The sequence below is a fragment of the Neomonachus schauinslandi genome, chromosome 3, assembly GCF_002201575.2.
Source record: "Neomonachus schauinslandi chromosome 3, ASM220157v2, whole genome shotgun sequence".
NCBI lineage: Eukaryota > Metazoa > Chordata > Mammalia > Carnivora > Phocidae > Neomonachus > Neomonachus schauinslandi.
Genome location: NC_058405.1, coordinates 141,868,065 through 141,883,447, shown reverse-complemented (window position 1 = coordinate 141,883,447; position 15,383 = coordinate 141,868,065).

The window sequence follows — 15,383 nt, the reverse complement described above, 5'->3', positions numbered from 1 at the left end:
TTAGGCTTTATTTGTTGTTCTTTCTCCAGCTAGCTCCTTTAGGTGTAGGGTTAGGTTGTGTATTTGAGACCTTTCTTATTTCCTGAGAAAGGCTTGTAGTGCTATATACTTCCCTCTTAGGAATGCCTTTACTGCATCCCAAAGGTTTTGAACAGTTGTGTTTTAATTTTCATTTGTTTCCATGATTTTTTAAAATCTTCTTTAACTTCCTGGTTGACCCATTCATTCTTTAGTAGGATGCTCTTTAACCTCTGTGTATTTGTGTTCCTTCCAAATTTTCTCTTGTGATTGATTCAAGTTTTAAAGCATTGTGGTCTGAAAATATGTAGGGAATAATCCCAATCTTTTGGCACCAGTTGAGACCTGATTTGTGACCCAGTATGTGATCTATTCTGGAGAATGTTCCATGTGAGCTTGAGAAGAATGTGTATTCTGTTGCTTTAGGATGAAATGCTCTGAATATATCTGAGAAGTCCATGTGGTCCAGTGTGTCATGCAAAGCCCTTGTTTCCTTGATAATCTTCTGCTTAGATGATTTGTCCATTGCTGTGAGTGTAGTGTTAAAATCCCCTACTATTATTGTATTATTATCAATGTGTATCTTTAATTTGGTTATTGATTGATTTATATAATTGGCTGCTCCCAAGTTAGGGGCATAAATACTTACAATTTTTTAGATCTTCTTGTTGGATAGACCCTTTAATTATGATATAGTGCCCTTCTTCATCTCTTATTACAGTCTTCAGTTTAAAATCTAACTTGTCTGATATAAGGATTGCTACCCCAGCTTTCTTTTTGATGTCCATTAGCATGATAAATAGTTCTCCACCTCCTCACTTTCAATCTGGAGGTGCCTTTGGGTCTAAAATGAGTCTCTTATAGATGGCATATCAATGGGTCTTATTTTTTTGATCCAATCTGATACTCTGTGCCTTTTGATTGGAGCATTTAGCCTATTCGCATTCAGAGTAATTATTGAAAGATATGAATCTAGTGCCATTGTATTACCTATAAAGTCACTGTTTCTGTATGTTGTCTCTGTTCTTTTCTGATCTTTGTTACTTTTGGACTCTCTCTTTGCTTAAAGGATCCCCTTTAATATTTCTTGCAGGGCTGGTTTAGTGATCACAAATTCTTTTAGTTTCTGTTTGTCCTGGAAGCTCTTTATCTCTCCATCTATTGTGAATGACTGCCTTGCTGGATAAAGTTCCTGCAAATTTTTCTCATTCAGCACAGAATATATCATGCCGGTCCTTTCTGGCCTTCCAGGTCTCTGTGGCTAGGTTTGCTGCCAGTCTTATGTTTCTACTCTTGTAGGTTACGGACCTCTTGTCTCAAGCTGCTTTCAGGATTTTCTCTTTTTCTCTGAGATTTGCAAGTTTCACTATTAAATGTCAAGGTGTTCACTTATTTTTATTGATTTTGAGGGGCATTCTCTGTGTCTCCTGGACTTGAATTCCTGTTTCCTTCCCCAGATTAGGGAAGTTCTCCACTATAATTTGCTCCAATATACCTTCTGCCCTCCCCTTTCCTCTTCTTCTGGGATCCTAATTATTCTAATATTGTTTCACTTTATGGTATCACTTATCTCTCGAATTCTCCCTTTGTGATCCAGTAGTTGTTTATCTCTCTTTTTCTCAGATGCTTTATTCTCCATCATTTTGTCTTCTGTATCACTGGGTCTCTCTTCTGCCTCATTTATCCTAGCTGTTAGAGCCTCCATTTTTGACTGCATCTCAATAATAACCTTTTTGACTTCGACCTGATCAGATTTTAGTTCTTTCATTTCTCCAGAAAGGGATTCTCTAGTGTCTTCTCTGCTTTTTTCAAGCCCAGCTAGTATCTTTATAATCATTGTTTTGAATTCTAGTTCTGATATCTTACTTACATCCATATTGATTAAATCCCTGGCAGTGAGTACTGCCTCTTGTTCTCTTTTTCTCTTGGGAGTGGCGTTCTTTGAGCTGTTTTCACACGCTTGTACACTGCAGTTACAAGGGGTGAGTTCTTCCATCTTGTCATTATGTCCAGAGACAAGTAGAGGAAAGAGAGAAAAAAATACAAAAATAGCAACAAAAACACCAGAAAAATATACACTAAACAAATCAGAAGAGATCAGAAAGCAAAAAAAAAAAAAAAAAGAAAGAAAAAGAAAAAAGAAAAAAGAAAAAGAGAGAAGAAAATCAAACAGAAGGTGAACAGAACAGAGCAATAAACTAGATCCTGGGTGTATTTTGGTCTGTTTCTTAGAAAAAACTAGATCCCATAATTGGAAAGAGAAACTTATATATATATACAAAAATAAAATTGAATACAATGAAAGGAAGCCAAAACTGAAAAATACATATATATATATATAAAGTAAATTAAAAATGAAAATTAAAAAAAGACTTAAAAAAAGAGTTGATAAAAAAGAAATTAGCTGAAAGGGAAAAAAATTAAAAATTAACTGAAAATTAAAAATTAACTGAAAATTAAAAAAAAAATTAAACTGAAAGACTAAAGAATCATGAGAAAAAAACACGAATTCTACATACTATTTTCCTCTAGCACTGGAGTTTTGCAGTTCCATATGACTGGTAAACTTGGTATTCCTGCTGGTCTTCTGGGGGAGAGGCCTGTTGCACTGATTCTCAGGTGTCTTTGCCCAGACCCTTTGCCCAGGGTGTAGAATTGCACCCTCCTTGCCAGGGGGCCAGGCTCAGTCTAAGTGGCTCTGGATTGCTGTATGTGGCTTTTGTTCCCTGAAGGCTTTCAGCACCAGTTTGGGGGATGAAAACGATGGCATCCCTATCTTCAGCCCTGGAGCTGAAAGTTCATGCCCCCACTCTTCAGTGAGCCCTCACAGAAAAGCAGTCAGTCACTCCTGTCTGCCTGGTTTCTGTCTGCACTGTGTTCACCCAGCCTGTGATCCAGCATTTTTATCTCAGGCATACGACCCTGCTTGGAGTCTCCAAACTTTACAGACTCCTGTGGAAAGCTCCTGTATGGCTCCTCCCAGTGGAAGGAGGAGGGTCTCTCTGAGGTTCTGCCGCTTGCTGGGCCCCCTGCTCAGAGAGCGGCCACCCCTCCATCCCGAAGTTCGTGGTTTATGGCAACACGGAGCTGAAAGCCCACTCCTGAGCTCACTGATTGCAGCCTGCTTCTCTGCTCTGATGCCTGGAAACTGCCACACTTCTGCACTCCCTTTCCTTTTGTGACCCTGGGGATCCTGAGACCATGCTGTCCCACCTGGGATTCTGCTCCGCTTCACCACCTGAGTGCCTTTTTCAGGCAGGGACATCCCCCACTGGAGCAGACTTCTAAAAGTTCCAATTTGGGGCTCCACTGCTCTATCATTTTCTGATAGCTGGCTGACGGAGGCTCCCTCCCCCCGTAGTTTATCTTCCCATATATCGCTTCAGATTCACTTCTTTGCATCTCCTACCTTGAAGAAAGTGGTTACTTCTCTATTTGTAGAATTGCAGCAATTCTTTTCTTAGATCTCTGGGTGAGTTTGCAGGTGTTCAGAATGATTTGATAGCTATCTAGCTGAATTCCTGGGACCAGACAAAATTAGGGTCCCCTACTCCTCTGCCATCTTACCTCTCTACTCTATATCACCACTTCTGCTTATCACTCTGTTACTTAAGAATATCCTGTGGCTTACCACTGCCCTCAGAATAAACATAAAAGTTCAGGCAGAACTATAATGCCATCCATGATGCCATTTCTTTGAACTTTGTCAATTATATACTTTACTCCTACTCTGTATGCTACGTTTGTGTCCTCAAAGGCAATTTCATTTACTCAATAAAAAATGCCTGTGACTCTGCTAGGTGCTGGGGATGCAGCAATGAAAATCAAAGACACAGTCCTTGAGCGTGGTCTAGAGGGGCATGTACACAGGTAAAACACGGTTTGTGTTGAGAAGTACAATATACTACAGGAGAGCAAAGGTGCATATTAGCCAGGCTTGGCTTGCCAGAGAAGGCTGCTCCGAGAAAGTGACACTGACACTGAGGCCGAAGGCAAGGTGGGAACCACTCAGGTGAAGAACGGCCAAGTGGTGCACCCAGAAGAAGGCAAAAAAATGCGTAGATTCAAAGGTAAGACTGAGCATGTCCTATTTAAATAACTGGAAGAGATTTTGCTCTATTGGAATATAGTATAGTGGTGCCTAAGAAAGGACAGGATAAATCCTGAAACCACGAGTAGAAATTTGGGCTTATTCTAAGAAAAATATAGAGCTTTTAGAAGTTTTTAAAGTGAAAACACAAGGAACAGATTTGTCTGAGAAAGTACATTCTGGCTGACGGGTGCAGAATGGGCCAAGAAGAGAAGCAGAGGACCAGGTAAGAAGCTGCTTCCAGAACCCAGATATGAGTTTAGGGTGGCCTAGATTTGAGTAGCACCAGTGAGGATGAAGAAAAACCAATAAAATTGAGGAATATCTGAGACATGCTCAGGAATTCAAATTAATTGTAAATGTGGTAAGTCAAAGTTGAATCCCAGGTTTTTGTTTTGGGCAGCTGTGAGAATGATGGTATCATTTATAGGCACACCTCAGAGATATTGCCAGTTCAGTTCCAGATTACTGCAATATAGTGCATATTGCCATAAAGTGAGTCAAATAAGTTTTTTGGTTTCCCACTAGATGTAAAAGTTATATTTACACTATACTGTAGTCTACTAAGTGTGCAGTACCATTAGGCTAAAAAAATGTATGTGTCTTAATTAAAAAATACTTTATTGCTAAAAAAAATGCTATCATCTGTGCTTTCAGAGAGTTATCTTTTTGCTGGTAGAGGGTCTTGCCTCAGTGTTGACAGTTGCTGACTGATCAGGGTGCTGGTTGCTGAAGGTTAGAGTGGCTGTGGCAGTTTCTTAAAATAAGACAACAATAAAGTTTGCTGCATCAATGGACTCTTCCTTTCACAAACAACTTCTCTATAGCATCTGATGCTGTTTGATAGCATTGTACCCAGCTTCTATCAAAATTGGAGTCAATCCTCTCAAACCCTGCTGCTGTTTTATCAACTGAGTTTATATAATATTCTAAATCCTTTGTCGTCATTTCAACAATCTTCATAGCATCTTCACCAGTAGATTCCATCTCAGGAAATCACTCTTTGCTCATCCATAAGAAGCAACTCCTCATCCATTAAAGTTTTATCATGAGATGGCAGCAATTCAGTCACATCTTCAGGCTCCACTTCTAATTCTAGTTCTCTTGCTGTTTCCACCATATCTGCTGTTACCTTATCCACTGAAGTGTTGAATCCCTCCAAGGCATCCATGAGGGTTGGAATGCACCAACCTGTTAATATTGATATTTTGACCTCTTCTCATAAATCACAAATGTTTTTAATGGCATCCAGAATGATAAATCCTTTCCAGGAGGTTTTCAATTTACTTTGCTCAGATCCATCAGAAGAATCACTATCTGTGGCACTATTCTGTATAGCCTTACAAAATGTATTTCTTAATAATACAACTTGTAGGTCAAAATTACTCCTTGACTCATGGGCTACAGCAAGGATGTTGAATTAGCAGGCATGAAAACAACATTGATCTTGTCATGCATCTCCATCAGAGCTCTTAGGTGACCAGGTACATTGTCAATGAGCAGTGATAGTTTGAAAGGAATCTTTTTTTTCTGTGAAGTAGGTCTAAACAATGGGCTCAAAATATTAGTAAATCATGTTGTAAACAGATGTGCTGTTATTTAGGCTTGGTTGTTTCATTTGCAGAGCACAGCCAGAGTAGATTTAGCATAATTCTTAAGGCCCTGAAGATTTTGGGGATGACCAATGAGCACTGGCTTCAACTTACAGTAACCAGCTATGTTAGCCCTTAACAAGAGAGTCAGCCTGTCCTTTGAAGCTTTGAAGCCAAAGCTTTGACTTCTCTCTAGCTATGAAGGTCCTAGATGGCATCTTCTTCCAATAGAAGGCTGTTTTATCTACATTGAACATCTGTTGTTTATGTGTAGCCACCTTCTTATCCTGGCTAGATCTGGAGAACTTGCAGCTTCTACATCAGCACTTGCTGCTTCCCCTTGCACTTTTATGTTACAGAAATGGCTTCTTTCCCTAAACCTCATGAACCAGCCTTTGGTAGCTTCCAACTTGTCTTCTGCAGCTTCCTCACCTCTCTCAGCCTTCAGAGAATTGAAGAGAGTTAGGGTCTTGCCCTGAATTAGGCTTTGGCTCAAGGGAATGTTGTGGCTGGTTTGATCTTCTATCCAGACCACTGAAGCTTTCTCCATATTGCCAATAAGACTCTTTAGCTCTCTTATCATTTGTGTGTACCCTGCAGTAACATGTTTCATTTCCTTCAAGAAACTTTCCTTTGCATTTACAACTTAGCTGTTGGTGCAAGAGGCCTACCTTTTGGCCCATCTCGGCTTTTGATGTCCTTCCTCACTAAGCTTAACCATTTTTACTTTTTAACTTAAAGTGAAAGATGTGTAACTCTCCCTTTCACTTGAACACTTAGAGGCCATTGTAGGATTTCTAATTGGCCTAATTTCAATATTTCTGTGTATCAGGGAATAGGGAGGACTGAGGAGAGGGAAAGAGACAGGGAATGTCTGGTCAGTGGCACAGTCAGAACATACACAACATTTATTGATTAAGTTTGCCATCTTACATGGGTGCAGTTTGTGATGCCTCAAAACAATTACTGTAGTGGGACGCCTGGGTGGCCCAGTTGATTAAGTGTCAGCCTTTGGCTCAGGTCATGATCACAGAGTCCTGGGATCCAGCCCCACATCGGGCTCCTTGCTCGGCGGGGCGCCTGCCTCTCCCTCTGCCTGCCACTCCCCCTGCTTGTGCTCTCTAATAAATAAATAAAATCTTAAAAAAAAATTACAGTAGTAACATCAAAGATCACTGATCATAGGTCACCATAACAAATTTAATAATAATGATAAAGTTTAAAGTATTGTGAGAATTATCAAAATGTGATAGAGACACAAAACGAGCAAATGTTGTTGAAAAATAGTGCCAGTAGACTTGCTCAATGGCAGGTTGCTACAAGCCTTCAATTAAAAAAAAATTTTTTTTAAAGAAAAGAAAAAAATTACCTGTGAAGCTCAGTAAAGCAGAGTGCAAAAAATGAGGTACTAAAATAAGAAACACAAATGGAAAGGATTTGAGGTTAGATATGATAGTTTAATTTTTGACAAGTTGATCTTGAGGTATTTATGAGACTTCTTAGTGAAGATGCACTATAGGCAGATGAGGAAGTGGACCTGAAAGCTTAGGGCAAAGATCCAGGCTCAAAATATATTCTTGAGAATCCTGAAGCTACAGATGGTGACTGAAGCCCTAAGAACAGATGAATCCACTGAGGGACAATGAGAGAAAAGCAGCCTTTGAAGAGCCATAGCCCTGAAGAGCACCAGCATTTAAAAAAAAAAAGTGTAGGATAAAGAGATGAGGTAGAAGATTGCAGTGGCATGGAAGCATCAAGCAAAAAGGAGTTTCAAGAAGAGGTCAGCATTTTTAAATACTACTAAGAGCCTAAGTACGATAAAGGCAGAGAGCTGCACAATAGATTTAGCAGTAAGGTTGTGCTGGTCACATTCTGTTTGCCTCCATCCCTCTTCAACTTGTTTCACACCCAGAAGTTTGACGTATGAATGACCTTAATGAACTCTATGCATTCCATCTTCTGTTTGAGTTAAACCAATGGTGAGCACTGGCAGGGGATGAGAAGGAGGAAATAAGGGAGGAGAATGAATGGGGACATTTTCCCCTCAGCTTCTTTATAGATTAGCTGCAGGCTATGCATTCCTTGACCAAAGGTCACAGCTCCTGTCAGGCAGGTGGCTTTGCTTACCCCTTTTGGGCTAGGGTGGGCAAGAGCTTCCTGTATTGTTTAACTCTGGAATATTGTGCCATCTCTTGAGGGTTCACTATACTCCTTCAAAGGACTTGAATCTCTTTATGACATTATCTCCAAATTATTCCAACTCGAATGTCCCATCTCTTTCCTACTGGAATCTTGATTGACACAATGGTCATTTGTGACTTTGGTGAGAGTCCTTTCAGGGGTGTGGTGAAGGCAGAAGCCAGATTACTGGGTGGATCAAAGAGTAAGTGGAAGGTGAGGAAGAGGAAAGGGCAAGTATTCTTTAAAAAGTTAGCTTTTTGAATACAGGATACAGAGGGAAGGGATAGGGGTCACAGAAAAAGATATGGAGAGGTTTTATATATTTTTCTTTTTATGTTGGGAAGACTTGAAATAATCATTTCATTATTTGTGAAAATAGGTCAGTATAGAAAATGATTTTAAGGATACAGAAAAAGAAAAAGAAAAAGGAAACTAGCAATTGGAGCATGATCCCCTAAGAGGGTGAGAGGAAATAGGACCCCCTTAACAGAAAGGCTAGTCTTCAACAGAAGAGACCCCCTTCCATCATCCTCCTTCCAAGAGGGAAGGAGGAAAGGATGGTTGAACTGTGGGAAGTCTGTAATCAGAATGCGAGATTGAAGTTATTCTACTTTGATGGCTTCTCTTTTCCTCATGAAGCTGAAAGCAAGGTCACCTGATGAAAATGATAGTAAGTGATGAGGTTGGAGATTTAAAAAGAAAAGAGAAGTTCTGAATATTTTGAAAAAAGGGTGAGGGGGTTTTGCGAGAACTCTCTGAGAACACAGTTGAGTCTGAAAATTTAGGCTGGCACCAACCTGCACATATGTACGAAGTTCCTCCAGAGGCACTGAGTAACATGGGTATTCTTTCAGAAAAGAGGAAGAATTACATTGGCCAAAGTGGGGTTTTTCTAAGCACTCAGACTGAAGGACAGCAGGAGAAGACAGTCAAGGAATTAGGAAGCAAGTATTTGAAATAATGAAGCATGGAATTTATATGGATAGGCAAGGTAGCAGTAGAGAAGAGGGGAGTCAAGAGACTAAATGTCCCAGAGAGACTGAAGACAGATGTGGGGGTGCTAATTGGGTGGGGCTAGTGATCAGAATGCTGAATGCCCAAGTTTAATATTTCAGTATAGCTCTTCTGAAAGCTGACAAGGTCCCGGATGAAGCCAGGGTGGCTAATGTGGAGAAAGTATAAAGGCCATTGGACATGAGGCTTACAGGATTATCCATGGGATGGCTGCCATTCCTCAGGTGATGTCTCCTTTGAATAACCTGAGCTTGATTCTTTTTTATAGTTTATATATATATTTTATAGAATATAAAGATTATTCTTTTTTATAATTTATAATTCATGCCTCATAACCCATTTATCAAATTACATTATGTCACAAATATACTTGGTAATATTTAAATGTGAGAGGGTCATTCTTTACTGTACAATTCAATTCCAGTTTTCTGCATCAATTAAATCCTTTACTTAAACATATTAACTTCAGAAATGTAGTTTTTTTTTTTCAAAAAAGAAAACAGGTGGGTTTCTTAAACCAGGCTGCTCAGAAAAGTTCCTCATTTGGTTTTCTAATTATAAAGCACAGAAGGAAGGTTTGGTTTGAAGTTTTAATTTACCAGAGCTATACAGGATTAGTTTTTCTACATGCAATCCAGTATTTGACAGTTGTTAAATATTTGCTTTAACCGTGAATTTATTTTGAGTACAACACAATTGCACCTACTATCTCTGCATGACTCTTTCAGGAATTGGCATACACTCATAATATTTAGCTAGAACAATGAATGATTTAAAAATAGAAAATGCACAAATTACTGTGCTCCCTTGGAAGCACATAAGCTTTGACAGAAAGTAGAATAAAGTGGTTGTGTAAAGAGCTTCAACATAATTTTTTTTCGAAAAACCTTTTATTTTTATTAGCTTTAAATATATTTAGCTCTTCAGTACAATCTCTTTGGAACACACATTCAAAATCCAGTAATGTGTATCAAGCCTATGATAATGGGCCTTAACTTTTTCCCTTTTGAAATCATAACAAGTTATTATATAATAATATATATTACATAGAATTATAAAATATCGATTCATATCTTTTAAATTTATAGACATACACACAGATTCATATACATATGGCAGTATACACACACACACACACACATACACACACACGTGTCTGCGTGTGTATCAACCTAGATCTGGATATACATATATATATATATACTTATATTCTTATCCTGGTCTTAGTATATAACACTATTAATATTTGTTGAAAAGTTGTGACAGACACATTTTCTTGCCCAGTTTCTTTTGTGACCAATGAATAAATTAGGTGATGGAAAAAGGATACAGTAGGTTTCCAGTTAGAAATAAAGAAATAGTGTCTTTTGGTGCCAAGAAAACAGATATGTTCAGCTGAATGAACATGAACTTGGTCACATTAACTTCATGATATATATCAACTGTGACAACCATTCAGTCATTCATGAAACATTTATTGAAGGTCCACTGTGTGTTAATCTCTGAAGATAAAGTAAGATGTGGCATTTGTCCAGTCTGCAGCAGGTGTATAACTGATCTAGTTACATTTAATGCTTTGCATATTACCTGTGAAAATGATGTATATTTACACTGGAAATATTTTTTATGAACCAGTCTATGCTATTACCAAGAATTTAAAAAAAGTTTTAGTAGTTTTTAATTATAAACCACACTGCTTCTCATACATCACTCCTACTTGCATTGTCCTTTTTACAACCCAGAGCACATCTTAATATACATTTGATTATCTGTATTTTCTTCAAAGTTTTACAGATTGCTATCGTATTTCATAGCATTTCTCTTGATCCTAAGGGAAAAAGGGGCACTTGCAGTCACCAATATACTATATTATATGTAAATGCAAAAACTCTCCATGTCTATGTATATGGGGTAAATTTTAGAAGAAAAATTCTGATAGTCCAACTTTGGGGTTTTGCCTTGATTCATATGTGTTTTCTCCCTCAACCATTACAGATTATAAATGTCATACATATGACCAAACTCTGAATATTAAGCAACGAAATCTATTCAAGCATGATTATTGCTTTGTTACCTTTCATAATCTGTAACAATCAATAATCTTCTGACTCATCAATAATCTTCTGTGATGATACAATTTCTAACCAGATCTAGGTAAATTAGAGAGGCCAGATTATATATTCTTATATTAATGAAAATGATCAAAACTCTGCCCTAAAGTTTTTTTGTTTAGGGAATATTTGAAATATGTAAGAACTGCTAATAATCTTACTAATTATGCCAATTAGTTTATAAAATACCTGACTTTTTAAAAAAGCCAGTTACATCTTATTTATTTATTTATTTATTTATTTATTTATTTTTATAGATTTTATTTATTTATTAGAGAGTGCTCAAGCAGGAGCAGGGCAGAGGGGCAGGCTCCCCTCTGAGCAGGGAGTCCAATGCGGGGCTAGATCCCAGGACCCTGAGATCATGACTCGAGCCAAAGGCAGAAGCTTAACCCACTGAACCACCCAGGTGCCCCCCCCGTTACACTTTAAATATCAAAAATTTGGTTATTCATTTATATATTCACTAAAAACACTTCACAAGATCCTCAGGAATTAAGTAATATTCCTACTACTTCAACACTAGCCACTGTATTATTAAAATAGAGTCAGGTCCCATGGGGGTTCTAGTCAGAGGCTGTATTACTCAGGCCTGGCATGCTTGTTCGAAGTGGAGATGTCTGGCCTTAGTTCAAAAGATCTGGGATACAGACTAGGAAACTTCATTTTAAAGAAAGCATTCCAGGTGATTTTGAAGCATATTCTTAAGTCTCATTCTGATGAAGAGGGTTTTTGAATACATCTTTTTGAAATGTTTATCAGATTGTCATTCTTCTACTTAAAATTATCCAACAGCCGCCCCCTGAGTTTAGAAAACTTTCAAATCCTTGGCATAGCTTCTGCCTTCCTGTCTAACCTCATTTGGCCAAGCTTTCTCTAATTGGTGAATCTGTGGTTTTATTGGCTTGCTCTGCTCCTGAAAGCCAGCAACCTCATGGTGTGCTCGGGGCCTTTGCCTTTGCTGTTCCCTCTGCTTGGATTCTACCTCCCCCATACTTTCTTTTCATATGGGCCTCAACTCAAACACCACCTCCTCAGTATGCTTTTGCAGACCACCCCTACCCTGGGATTCTCTATCAAATGCTTCCTACAATTGGCTGAGAAGACAAACCTGGGCCATGTGTAAAATAATGGATTTGCAGGACTCACCCCAGATGTCATCAATCAGCAGTTCCAGGAGACAAGCTCAGGAATCTGTATTTTTAATAAGCCACCTGGGTGAGTCATTATCAGGCCAATCTGTAAAATTGTACTATCAAGTGTCCTAATTATTACCACAGAGGCTATCACTGTCAAAAAAGAGCTTTGTTTAGGTGAAAGCAGGAACTTTGGGTTGTTCCAAGCTCTGTTCTCAGGAGTTGAACGTGATCTGTTATCTTGTAGAAATTTCTTGACTGAATTGATGACACACGGGTTTAGGGGAAGATCCCAGTCTGGTGTTTACACGGAAGTCATTGGAACTATTTTTAGGGTTTAACCATAGTTATTAAAGATGGAGTTTTAAAGGTTGATGTGAAGTGATTTCAAACTTCTAGCAACAAAATTATTGTAGTTTGATACTAAAATAAAAGTCACTTTTCTCCTATACATAGCCCTCTTGGTGGGACTTAAAAGGGCTCCAGTTTGGGGCTTTCTTCTGTCACCATCATCTGGTCAAGAGGAAGCACTAATGCGTACTTTGTCATAATAAATTCTGGGAGTCCAGACTATTCTCAACTCGGACTCAGCCTCTTCTTCCTGCTTGTCTGTCAGAGCAGCTCGTCTTTTACTTTTAGACATTTCTAGGTGTGAGTCTGTGTTCCATGACTTGAGGGGACATAGGTCAAGATCACTGAGTAGTCTTACCAAATTCTCTGCAGCAGGCAGAAAAGAGGGGGATGCACCCCCCACCCCTACTCTTTAGTGTATAAATTGAGGGGGACAGCTCATAGCACACTACCAGTTCCTTCTGAAAAGTTAATTTCTAATCTCCAATATCTCTTTTGACTCCACCAACCCATTTTGCAGACTGTAGATTAGTGGTTAACCAAGAGTGGCAAAACCAACTTGTCCACCTCGTTGAAAAGTCCTGTATAGGTAGTCTAACATCTCCCTTTAGAATACTGAAGTATTTTTCACTTCTGGTTTTACAAACTCAGCTAAAACTTTAGTAAAGATTCCCAATTTAAAAAGTCTTATGACTATAATTAGTGCAATGCAGAAAATTCAAATATGGTGACGTGATAGGATGGCTGGACAGTGACTTCAGATTTGATGGTTCAGGAAGGCTTCTCCTGACAAGAATGGTTGAGCCGTGAAAAGATCAGGGGAGAGAGCATTTTGAACAGAGAAAAGAGCTGGTGAAAAATGTCGTAAGGCAGGAAACAAAATGACTTGAGAAGGTCACAGAACAGCAAACTAGCTAGTATGGGTAGAGAGTGTGGTAATAGGGGAAGACCCAAGTAGCCAGAGGCCAGGACTTGCTCGGTTCTGTAAGCCAGAGAAAGAAGTTTTCAAGTTGATGGATTGGAGTGAGGAGGTAAAAATAAAGAGGAATCAGGGCTAACGCCTCAACATCACCCACTGAGTCCACGCCAGTCATTGTAAAAACAAAGGGAAAGTAGAAGAGAGGAACCCTGCCCTCTTAGGAGGAGTCATGTAGCTTGACATCAGGCAGAGGCTTTTCAGTTCATGCCACTAAACTTTTGCACAACATTTGGCTACTGGATTATCAAGTTTCAATGTCCACTTTCTGAAAATTAAACATTTTATTCAGTCATTTAAAATGCTGAAATTCCTGCAATTTCCTGTGCTCCTTTCTTTGCCACCACCTTGGCTGCTCTGGTTCAGAGGCTGCCTCATTGTGTGCTTGAATTTCAGCCAGATTGAGAAGATAAGGGCTTACAAATAGTCCTCTGTGCTTTAAAATGACCTAAACTGTGTAATGGCCAAAAAATGACTCATAGAGGAAAGTTAGGAACTTCATTCTAGACTCTCAAGAGTTGGGAACTCAGAAGAGGGCTGTGAGCATCCTCGGAGCCTGTGTTCTCTCTGAGGCTGCACCTCATGACCAGAACCATCAGTAAGAGGAGTGCAAATGTCTATATTTGGTCAAGTGAATTGGAAGCTAGGATCTGGAGGAAAGCCATGGAGATGAAGGAAACAAGTTCAATTTGTACAAAGAAATGAAAGTGTGGTGAGTAAAGAGGAAGTCATAAGATTTCATGAGTTCAAGAATCTTTCTTTTCCCCTGGCTTGTCAGAATGTGGCTGAATGAGAAGTCTTGGACTGTAGAAGAAGCTCATGGGACCTAGAGAAGAGATAGAAAGCAGAAATATTGGATGTTGAAACCCTGTTTTGTGGTGTGGTAGTTAAGAGCACGGGCTCTGGAGCTCAGTTGCCTGCTTCAAGACTGCTTTCTTCCTAATGAGTTGTACGACCAGCAAGTCACTTATCCCTCTGTGCCTCAATTTCTTAACCTGTGAATGGGAATGATAATGCTCCATACCTCCTAGTGTTGTAAGGATTCAATGAGTGAATATGTACATAGCACTTAAAATACAGCCCACACTATGAAGCACACATAAACATAGTATTGGACCCTTGGGATCCCACTCAAGGGGCTTTCCCAGGTATACTTGCCAAAATGAGACTGGTGGACAGGATCCAGTTCCTTCCTCTTTGACAGTTGTGATTTGTATAGATGATCCGTACAGGTGATCTTAAAAGACTAGCACCTCCGAGATGGAACCATTCAGAAGCAAGGCTCACATGGATAGTGTTTTTTTTTTTTTTAATTTTTTTTTTTTTAGATTTTTTATTTATTTATTTGTCAGAGAGAGAGCACACACAAACAGGGAGAGTGGAAGGCAGAGGGAGAAGCAGGCTCCCCGCTGAGCAGGGAGCCCGATGTGGGGCTCGATCCCAGGACCCTAGGATCATGACCTGAGCCGAAGGCAGACGCTTAACCGACTGAGCCACCCAGGCGTCCCTCACATGGGATAGTGTTAATAAAATGAAAGGCTCAAATAAGATTATGTTAACCTAGGAGCACAGCGACAGACAGGAAAGGGAGGGAATAGCAAAGCAAGACAGTCTTGGGTAGCCTGGTGAAAGCAAGCAGGAGAGAGCAAAGTTGAAGGAAAGAAGAGTCAAATGGTCAGGCTCAAAGTGAGTAGAACAGAAAGAGTATGAAATCATTTAAAACAGATGATAAGGCAGTGGCCATATTAAATAAATAAATAGATAAATGGGTAGATAGATAAAGGACCTAATTCTTTGAAGGGCTGCTGGTAAGTGAAAAGAATCAGTTGTGGCTACAGAGGTAAATATGGAAGGGAAAGAGAAATGATGTGTTGAAACTGACAGACTGCTCATTTCAAAAAGATAAAATGTGTT